Below are 11,114 nucleotides of genomic sequence, written 5' to 3'. Positions count from 1 at the left end.
GGACGATCTCCTCATAAAGGCGAGGTCCAGGGAGCGGTTGCTGATCAGCGTAGCACTCTCTCAGGAAGTGTTGCAACAGCACGGCTGGATTCTGAATATTCCAAAGTCGCAGCTGATTCCTACGACGCATCTGCCCTTCCTGGGCATGATTCTGGACACAAACCAGAAAAAGGTTTTCTCCCGGAGGAGAAGGCTCAGGAGCTCGTGACTCTGGTCAGAGGCCTCCTAAAACCAAAACAGGTATCGGTGCATCACTGCACGCGAGTCCTGGGAAAGATGGTGGCGTCATACGAAGCCATTCCCTTCGGCAGGTTCCATGCGAGGATCTTTCAGTGGGATCTGTTGGACAAGTGGTCCAGGTCGCATCTTCAGATGCATCGGCTGATCACCCTGTCCCCAGGGCCAGGGTGTCTCTTCTGTGGTGGCTGCAAAGTGCTCACCTCCTCGAGGGCCGCAGGTTTGGCATACAGGACTGGGTCCTGGTGACCACGGATGCAAGCCTCCGAGGATGAGGGGCAGTCACTCAAGGAAGAAACTTCCAGGGGCTGTGGTCAAGTCAGGAGACTTGTCTGCACATCAATATCCTGGAACTAAGGGCCGTATACAACGCCCTGAGTCAAGCGGAGCCTCTGCTTCGAAACCAACCAGTGCTGATTCAGTCAGACAACATCACGGCAGTGGCCCATGTGAACCGCCAGGGCGGCACAAGAAGCAGGGTGGCAATGGCAGAAGCCACCAGGATTCTTCGTTGGGCGGAGAATCACGTACTAGCACTGTCAGCAGTGTTCATTCCGGGAGTGGACAACTGGGAAGCAGACTTCCTCAGCAGGCACGACCTCCACCCGGGAGAGTGGGGACTTCATCAAGAAGTCTTCACACAGATTGCAAATCGATGGGAACTGCCACAGGTGGACATGATGGCGTCCCGTCTCAACAAAAAGCTAAAAGATATTGTGCCAGGTCAAGGGACCCTCAGGCTATAGCTGTGGACGCACTAGTAACACCGTGGGTGTTCCAGTCGGTCTATGTGTTTCCTCCTCTTCCTCTCATACCAAAGGTGCTGAGAATTGTAAGAAAAAGAGGAGTGAGAACAATACTCATTGTTCCGGATTGGCCAAGAAGGACTTGGTACCCGGAATTGCAAGAAATGCTCACAGAGGACCCGTGGCCTCTGCCTCTCAGACAGGACCTGTTACAACAAGGGCCCTGTCTGTTCCAAGACTTACCGCGGCTGCGTTTAACGGCATGGCGGTTGAACGCCGGATCCTAGCGGAAAAAGGCATTCCGGATAAAGTTATTCCTACGCTAATAAAGGCTAGGAAGGATGTGACAGCAAAGCATTATCACCGTATATGGCGAAAATATGTTGCTTGGTGTGAGGCCAGGAAGGCCCCTACAGAGGAATTCCAGCTGGGTCGATTCCTGCAATTTCTACAGTCAGGAGTGAATATGGGCCTGAAATTAGGGTCCATAAATGTCCAGATTTCGGCCCTATCCATTTTCTTCCAAAAAGAACTGGCTTCGCTGCCTGAGGTTCAGACGTTTGTTAAGGGAGTGCTGCATATTCAGCCCCCTTTTGTGCCACCAGTGGCACCTTGGGATCTTAACGTGGTGTTGAGTTTCCTGAAATCCCACAGGTGTGAGCCACTTCAGACCGTGGAGCTAAAGTATCTCATATGGAAAGTGGTCATGCTGTTGGCCTTAGCTTCGGCTAGGCGTGTGTCAGAATTGGCGGCTTTGTCATGTAAAAGCCCCTATCTGGTTTTCCATATGGATAGGGCAGAATTGCGGACTCATCCGCAATTTCTGCCAAAGGTGGTGTCATCCTTTCATTTGAAACAACCTATTGTGGTGCCTGCGGCTACTGGTGACTTGGAGGATTCCAAGTTGCTTGACGTAGTCCGGGCTTTGAAGATTTATGTGACCAGAACGGCTGGAGTCAGGAAGACTGACTCGCTGTTTGTCCTGTATGCATCCAACAAGCTGGGTGCTCCTGCTTCAAAGCAAACTATTGCTCGCTGGATCTGTGGCACGATTCAGCAGGCTCATTCTGCGGCTGGATTGCCGCATCCAAAATCAGTGAAAGCCCATTCCACAAGAAAGGTGGGCTCTTCTTGGGCGGCTGCCCGAGGGGTCTCGGCATTACAGCTTTGCCGAGCTGCTACTTGGTCGGGTTCAAACACATTTGCAAAGTTCTACAAGTTTGATACCCTGGCTGAGGAGGACCTTGAGTTTGCCCATTCGGTGCTGCAGAGTCATCCGCACTCTCCCGCCCGTTTGGGAGCTTTGGTATAATCCCCATGGTCCTTACGGAGTCCCCAGCATCCACTAGGACGTTAGAGAAAATAAGATTTTACTCACCGGTAAATCTATTTCTCGTAGTCCGTAGTGGATGCTGGGTGCCCGTCCCAGGTGCGGACTTTCTGCAATACGTGTATATAGTTATTGCTTACTAAAGGGTTATGTTATGTGGCATCAGTTGAGTGATGCTTGTTTGTTGTTCATACTGTTAACTGGGTAAGTTTATCTCGAGTTATACGGTGTGATTGGTGTGGCTGGTATGAGTCTTACCCTGGATTCCAAAATCCTTTCCTTGTAATATCAGCTCTTCCGGGCACAGTTTCCTTAACTGAGGTCTGGAGGAGGGGCATAGAGGGAGGAGCCAGTGCACACCAGGTAGTACTAAATCTTTCTTTAGAGTGCCCAGTCTCCTGCGGAGCCCGTCTATTCCCCATGGTCCTTACGGAGTCCCCAGCATCCACTACGGACTACGAGAAATAGATTTACCGGTGAGTAAAATCTTATTTTTGCCTGGGGTGCCCAAACTTTTGATCCCCACTGTATATGAGAGAAGTTCAAAGTGCACCTCACACTGATTTAGAAACCCGCGGCAATTTTTAGGATTCCCATTGTATCGGGAGGGAGTAGGAAGCTGAAGTCGCGGCCTGATTACAGCTGAGGGTTGAATATTACTGGAAGCAACTACTGGAGCAGATACCGGAGCAGGAGCCGGAACTACAGAAGCCAAAGTAGCTTGAATTTGATCCAGACGACCAGATAATTCCTGAAGATACTGCATCACTTGACCCTGTGCCACCTCCTGACTCTGAACTCGGGAGGCCAAACTTTGAAAAGCGCTTGACTTTGCGTCGCGATCCCCCGGGTCCATTGGGCCTGAGTATACTGTCACTGACCTGGTTGGAAGTAGTTGAGAACTCGGGGGTTCTTCCGATGGTCGGGAAGAGGAACTGCAGCTGGGCCGGAGTAGGGATGGGCGGATATAGGTCTTCCTCATGCAGAACTACTTGGCAATTATAATTTGTGTATAACGCTAAAGAACTTGATGAGACAAAGGTTTGGGAGCGATGCTGAAGCACACAGAAGAAATTAAGAACTTGTGAGCGATGTTGAAACACACAGAAGGAATTAAGAACTTGTGAGCGATGCTGAAGAAATCGATGTAAGAAGATTTGGGAGCGATGTTGAAGCACACAGAAGAAATGAAGAACTTGTGAGCGATGCTGAAGAAATCGATGTGAGATTATTTGGGAGCGATGTTGAAGCACACAGAAGAAATGAAGAACTTGTGAGCGATGCTGAAGAAATCGATGTGAGATGATTTGGGAGCGATGTTGAAACACACAGAAGAAATGAAGAACTTGTGAGCGATGCTGAAGAAATCGATGTGAGATGATTTGGGAGCGATGTTGAAACACAGAAGAAATGAAGAACTTGTGAGCGATGCTGAAGAAATCGATGTGAGATGATTTGAGGGCGATGTTGAAGCACACAGAAGAAATGAAGAACTTGTGAGCGATGCTGAAACTGAAAGACTAAAGTTTGTTCAATCCACAAGACACACTGATTACTGAGAACACTGGGAACTATGCCTGCAGGCAGACACCTTGGATGTAGGAGGTGCTGGAGTATAGCCACAGGAAGACACGCTGTTACCAGGAGCACTGGCGTTCGTTACTGTAGAGAGACGATACTCAGGCGCCGGACACAGACGAGCGTCCGCTTTTGAACTTCCCACTTCACCCTGATTGGCGGAGAGGGGAGCAAGTGACGTCACCCGCTCACAACACCTATGTGGATGCCAGGCGCAATGGTGGCGCCCACGCTCCGGAGGACCGCCGGGAGCAGCGCCAGCCAGACGCCGGGACCCGGAACCCACCGGAGGTCGGAGCCTCCAGGAGAGCCAGCGAACACGCAGGGGTAAGCGCGGTGGCCGCGATCCCCGATGTGTGACATCTACCCAGTTTGGGAACCACTGCTTTAGACATCTCTGTCACTTTTTTCATTGTATTTATATTATTGGCAAACAAATAACATTTGTACATTTCAGAGAAACAACTACCAGAGTTTGGTAACATGATGAGACAGGTCAGTTAGTGCATGGGGAGCCTGGCATCTGTCCAAACAGTTTTTGTGTGCCCATGCCACCAGTAGGAATTCAGGCCCTCATTCCGAGTTGTTCGCTCGCTAGCTGCTTTTAGCAGCATTGCAAACGCTAGGCCGCCGCCCTCTGGGAGTGTATCTTAGTTTTTTTTAAAATTCAATAAATTTTTTATTGGGTTTTACATTGATTTAACATTTAAACATTGCCAAGGGCAATACATAACAGACATACAAAATACAAACTAAAACAATAAAGCAAATAAAGAGCAATAAAATAACAACAGGCTTACGGTTGTGTATAAAGCGCATATCGGGACGTGTGGACATGTATCCCAGTCAAAGACATATATCAACAGAGCAGTGATGACCCATCGTTACTATATATTTTACCCACAGCGTATTACACGTTGCCACTGCATTAACATTCATCCGAGCCCGGCCGGCCGCGGGCCACACACCCCACAGATCTCCCACAGTAGGCACTCATGACAATTGATTAAATAATTCTAGGGCTCAGCAGTACTTATCCGTGAAATGAAATAGCGAGAACTCATCCACTTTCCCCATATAGCAGTAAACTTTTTTTCCGCATTCCTGGCCAGGTATACAAATTTTTCATGTGTAACAGAAGTGTTAACCAGAGAAATCCAGGATTGTGGGGCTGGGGCTTCATTAGCCAACCACAGTCTGGCTATGCAAACCTTGGCCAAAGCACAGAGGTTCACAACATAGCGTCGACTGGGCGGATCCAGAACCTCCTCATCTATAGTCGCTAATATACAGGAGATAGGTGTAAGTACGGAAGAGGGGACACCTGTATTAACGCATAACCTCCTCCCAAAAAAACCGACACCAAGGGACATAGCCAGATCATATGCCAAAAGTCTGCTCCCATACTACCACATTTGGGACATTTTGAGCTATGGGATCCCCCTATATGTGACAGCCTCACCGGGGTCATATATACCCTATGTAGCACAAACAACTGAATTTGCTGATACCGGGCAGATGAAGTTGAAAGCCGGCACGATCCCAGAGCACCCTCCCATATATCATCCGACAATGGACCCAGATCAGACTCCCACTTAATCTTAAGGGAGACAAGGGGGTCTATGTGATGCATTTGAAATAAACGGCCGTATATTTTGGAGACTAAATGTCCAGGTCCCACTGTTTTCAATAATATTTTGACCGGAGAATCAGTAAGCGCCAGAGGGCCATCAGGGAATTGGGCAGACATAGCATGTCGCAGTTGAAGGAAGCGAAAAAAATATGCAGAGGGGACGTTAAATTCATGTTGAAGCTGTTGAAAGGATCTAAAAAACCCGTCAGTATATAAGTGTCCCAATGAGATCACTCCCCATGGTTCCCATACCCTCCTGACTTGAAGCTGACATAACTCGGGCAATCCATATTTATTGTCCAGTGGAGTGTCAGGGTCAGTGCCCTGTCCTTGCAGTATACGGTGTACCAGCCTCCAAATAGTAATATATTGTTTTATGAGTGGTAGTGCTGACATTTTGACGCTTCCACAAAGAAGCAGTCTCAATGGGGAACCACCTGGGTATTCCTGCAATACCAACTGTGAGTGTAAACTTGAAGTGTCAGAGTCATTAACCCATTCCCAAAGATGTGCTAATTGTGCTGCAAAGTAATAAAAACGAAAATTGGGAAGAGCCAAACCCCCTGAAGTTTTGGATCTGGTCAAAGTATTAAGTTTCAACCGTGCCCGTTTACTAGCCCAGATCAGAGAAGATAGCAAACCATCAATTCGTTTAAAAATCTTCTGAGGGATGTATACAGGGGATTGTTGTAGAATATACAGGAGTTTGGGCTGGAAGACCATTTTCACCATGTTAACCCTCCCTGTAACTGTCAGGGGCAATTTCCCCCAGACCTTCACTTTAGTGCGAAGATAAGTTATTTGCGGTGTAACATTGAGGGAGGTAAATTTGTGAGGGTCATTAGATACCCAAATGCCCAGATATTTAAAGGAGTTCACCCATCTTAATGGGAGAGTAATCAATGGGGAGACAGGGACCTCGCCCTGAAGTGGGATAATGGAGGATTTTTCCCAATTAATTAGGAGCCCAGAGTAACACCCAAACTTGTTAATAATTTCTAAAATCTTAGGCATAGACTCAGCATAACGATCCACAAATAGCAGAACATCATCGGCATATAAAGCTATTTTCTCCTCCCTAGTGCCCACTTTATAACCAAAAATCTCAGAGTTCGCCCGTATAAGGCATGCAAGGGGTTCAATGGCCATAGCAAACAGGGTAGGGGACAGTGGGCACCCCTGGCGAGTACCTCTAGACAAAGGGAAAGAGTGTGATACAAAACCATTCACCGCCACTCTGGCCAGGGGAGAGGAATACATCAACCGAACAAATTTAATAAAGTTGGGGCCTACCTATACCAAACTTGCGCATGATGCTCCACAAGTATTCCCACTCCACGGAATCAAAGGCCTTAGCGGCGTCCAATGATACAACTATGGAGGAGGGTGCCTCACGGGGGATCTGTAGATGGGTAAATAAACGTCTGAGGTTAATGGAGGTTGATTTATTGGGCATAAATCCTGTCTGATCGGGGTGTATAAGTTGCGTAATGACTTGATTCAGTCTACATGCCAGGACTTTGGCCAGAATTTTAATGTCGGTCGGTAAAAGGGAGATAGGTCGATAAGAATCAACCTTCCTGTGATCCTTGTCTGGCTTCGGAAGGACAACAATCAATGCCTCCGCCATAGATAATGGGAGGGATTCTTGTGTAAACATCTGATTATATAACTCAAGTAATTGGGGGACAAAAAAATCTAAGTGACGTTTATAGAGCTCAGACGGTATGCCGTCTAGTCCTGAAGCCTTCCCATTGGGAGCAGCATTGATAGCAGCCACAATCTCCTCAGGCGAAATCGGTGCCTCGAGGAAGTCGTGCGCTTCACAAGTCAGTAAGGGGATCTGTATAGACTGTAAATATTCATCTAACTGCATTGGGGTACAGTCTAATTTTGAGCTATATAATCGCCTATAATAGGACACAAATTCAGATGCAATCTGTGGAGTCTGCAATAAAATGGTACCATCTGAGGCCTCAATTTCAACCACGGTGTTAGAGGATCTCTCACCCCGTGCCAGAGAGGCTAAATACGACCCCGGCCTATCCCCAGAAGCATAAAAGGCATGGGAGGAGAAGAGGAGTCTATACTGAGTCTTTTCCATGAGATATTCCCTCCATTCCCCCTGGGCTGACAACCATGCAGATTTGGAACTATCCAAACAATCCTGTAAGTATTGTGCTTCTGCAGCAATACTTAGGGGTATATGCAATTGCAGTCGAATTGCGGTCGAATTTCAGAAATAGTCGAATTCCGGAACTTTTTCGCCCCAAAAATAAATTCGCCTATGCAGTACAGTACTTTATCGCAAAAAAACGGACATTCAAAATTCGACTTTTGGCAATTCGACTTTTTTCGCATTCGACTTTTCTGCAATGGTACAGATGCTGCAATTCGCCCAAAGCATATTCAATTCAAGTTTGGAAATTCGCCTGCAGTGCTTTTCGACCGCAAATTCGACTATTTCAGTCCGCCTCAGTTGACTGGCGGGATCTAAAAAAAAAATTTTAGTACATGGTTTTTTTTTTATATTTGAGGATTGCTAGTAGCATATCTATTTATATTTGAAAGGATTATCTACTTGGTTTGTCTTTTTTTGCTTCACAAGTATTATTTAATTGATTTTTTAAAGGAATATTTTTTTCTTCAATCTCCTGAGGGAAATTTACCCATGATTCCACAGTTTTACCCAGGATACACTTCTGCAAAGCCCCTCCTATCTCCTCACTCCCAGGTTTGAGACTACAGGGAGAAGGAGCCATTTTACAGTCAGCTCTGTGGAATCGTTTTTTTAGGAAAATTCCTGCGTTTTAAAACACATTCCTATTTTTGTACTGACTACAATGATGGAGCCTTTTTCTGACCAGATTGTGATGTTCATGCTGGCTGCAAGCATGATGGAGGAAGAAAGTGCTGATGAACATCAGGATCCAGGTCAGCAAATGTCTGCATTGGGTGAGCCAGTATTGCGGGTTTCATTTCCACGTCCACGCCAGTATCGCACTAGGAGTGAACTGGAGGATCTCAGCGAGTTCGAGGTGATACAAAATTATCGCTTATCGACTCGCGACATATATTCGCTGTACGCTCTGTTGGAGGCCGACTTGGAACCTCGGGCACGGACAAATCGTGCAATCAGCGGTTTTCAGAAACTGCTGGGGACGTTACATTTTTTGGCGTCAGGCACATTCCAGCCTACACTGTCTCAAACATGCGGTTTTTCAGTCGACACTGTCGCGCTGTATAACCCAGGTCATTTGGGCTTTCCGCAAATTGACGATCCAGTACATCACATTTCCAGAGACGGACAGCGAATGTCGTGAGATCAAATTAGGCTTTTTCAACAAATACAAATTTCCCAATGTGCTGGGCGCGATTGACTGTACCCACGTGCAGATCAGACCGCCACGGAATTCAGAGGAATGTTTTCGGAACCGAAAACAGTTCCATTCCCTGAACGTGCAGGCGGTCTGTGATGTAAACATGAGATTTTTGAACATTTTTGTGGGATTTCCTGGATCATCCCACGACTCCTTCATCCTAAGCCAGTCATCGCTGTTTGACAAGTTTGAAACAGGAAACATGCCTGGTGGCTGGCTGTTAGGTATGTATTTCAATTTTTTTGATTTTTATTATTTTTTTTTTATTCTTTTTTTACAAGTACCTAACATTTTTTTTATATTTTCTATAGGCGATGCGGGTTATCCAAACAAACCGTGGCTCTTGACCCCATTGTCTAATCCTGTCGGTAGAGCAGAAAAACGTTACCAAGAGACACACATTGCATCGAGGCAAATAATTGAACGTGCCTTCGGTGTACTTAAAAGCCGGTTTCGATGTTTAGACACTTCCGGCGGTGCTCTTTTGTACTCACCGGCGAAGGTTTGCGGCATGGTAAATGCATGTTGTATTTTACACAACATATGTGTCGCAAACCGTTTGCCGGTGACTCTTCGTCGCAGTGCTTTCCGACGCGGGAACCGGTCTTCTGCTCTACCGGTGGGTATGGACGAAGGAGAGGATTCCCGGCGGACATTGATCCAAAATTATTTTGCAGTTGCCTGTGAGTATACTGACAACATTTGTATTATCGTGTAAACTGACATTGGAATATTTTTAAAAAAACCTTTTCATTTATGTATTTCAGAGTTTTACATCCTGTTGATGTATATCCCCAGGCCATGTTTGTACAGTTCGTTACCCCCTGTTTTATCCTGTTGTTGGGTTACCGCAAATATTTGATCCTTTTATCCAACTCTACCATGGGCGACCTACTGGTGATGTGGACCTGACCCTCCGCCATGTAGCAGACAACCCCCCCTCAGGTGAGATGTATTGCCCAAAACTCCCTTGTCCAAAATCACCCCGACATGTCCAAAGTGCAGCCCTCCGGCATTTGCAAGACTGCACATCCAAACATTCCCTGAAACAGCAATGCTAGTCAGGGAATGTTTGGATGTGTAGTGATGCAAGTGCAGGAGGGTTGCATTTGGGCCGCTGTAACCCGCTTGTGTTGTGTGGACTGTTGTATGTACCTCTTTTTTCCAGTCCCAGGGTGACACTATCACCCATATCTGGAAGCTCAAACTGTTCTCTTCCACAGGTCCTGCGATGTATCTTCCCAAGTGGCGTGGATGTGAAGAGACACGACATTTCAACTGATGTTCCATGGGCGACCTACTGGTGATGTGGACCTGACCCTCCGCCATGTAGCAGACAACCCCCCCTCAGGTGAGATGTATTGCCCAAAATCACCCCGACATGTCCAAAGTGCAGCCCTCCGGCATTTGCAAGACTGCACATCCAAACATTCCCTGAAACAGCAATGCTAGTCAGGGAATGTTTGGATGTGTAGTGACGCAAGTGCAGGAGGGTTGCATTTGGGCCGCTGTAACCCGCTTGTGTTGTGTGGACTGTTGTATGTACCTCTTTTTTCCAGTCCCAGGGTGACACTATCACCCATATCTGGAAGCTCAAACTGTTCTCTTCCACAGGTCCTGCGATGTATCTTCCCAAGTGGCGTGGATGTGAAGAGACACGACATTTCAACTGATGTTCCATGGGCGACCTACTGGTGATGTGGACCTGACCCTCCGCCATGTAGCAGACAACCCCCCCTCAGGTGAGATGTATTGCCCAAAATCACCCCGACATGTCCAAAGTGCAGCCCTCCGGCATTTGCAAGACTGCACATCCAAACATTCCCTGAAACACCAATGCTCGTCAGGGAATGTTTGGATGTGTAGTGACGCAAGTGCAGGAGGGTTGCATTTGGGCCGCTGTAACCCGCTTGTGTTGTGTGGACAGTTGTATGTACCTCTTTTTCCCAGTCCCAGGGTGACACTATCACCCATATCTGGAAGCTCAAACTGTTCTCTTCCACAGGTCCTGCGATGTATCTTCCCAAGTGGCGTGGATGTGAAGAGACACGACATTTCAACTGATGTTCCATGGGCGACCTACTGGTGATGTGGACCTGACCCTCCGCCATGTAGCAGACAACCCCCCCTCAGGTGAGATGTATTGCCCAAAATCACCCCGACATGTCCAAAGTGCAGCCCTCCGGCATTTGCAAGACTGCACATCCAAA

At 47.3% G+C, this 11,114-nt stretch overlaps 1 long non-coding RNA gene across 1 annotated transcript; it reads left to right on the top strand.

Moving 5' to 3' along the window:
• Positions 1-8,119: 8,119 nt before the first annotated feature.
• Positions 8,120-10,131, top strand: LOC135057804 (uncharacterized). The gene is made up of 3 exons (XR_010244370.1): positions 8,120-9,128; positions 9,216-9,587; positions 9,672-10,131. It is a non-coding gene; the product is annotated as an uncharacterized LOC135057804 (long non-coding RNA).
• Positions 10,132-11,114: the final 983 nt, after the last annotated feature.

Source organism: Pseudophryne corroboree, chromosome 3 (assembly GCF_028390025.1).
Source record: "Pseudophryne corroboree isolate aPseCor3 chromosome 3, aPseCor3.hap2, whole genome shotgun sequence".
Taxonomy (NCBI): Eukaryota; Metazoa; Chordata; class Amphibia; order Anura; family Myobatrachidae; genus Pseudophryne; species Pseudophryne corroboree.
This window is presented reverse-complemented; position numbering and strand designations above follow the sequence as displayed.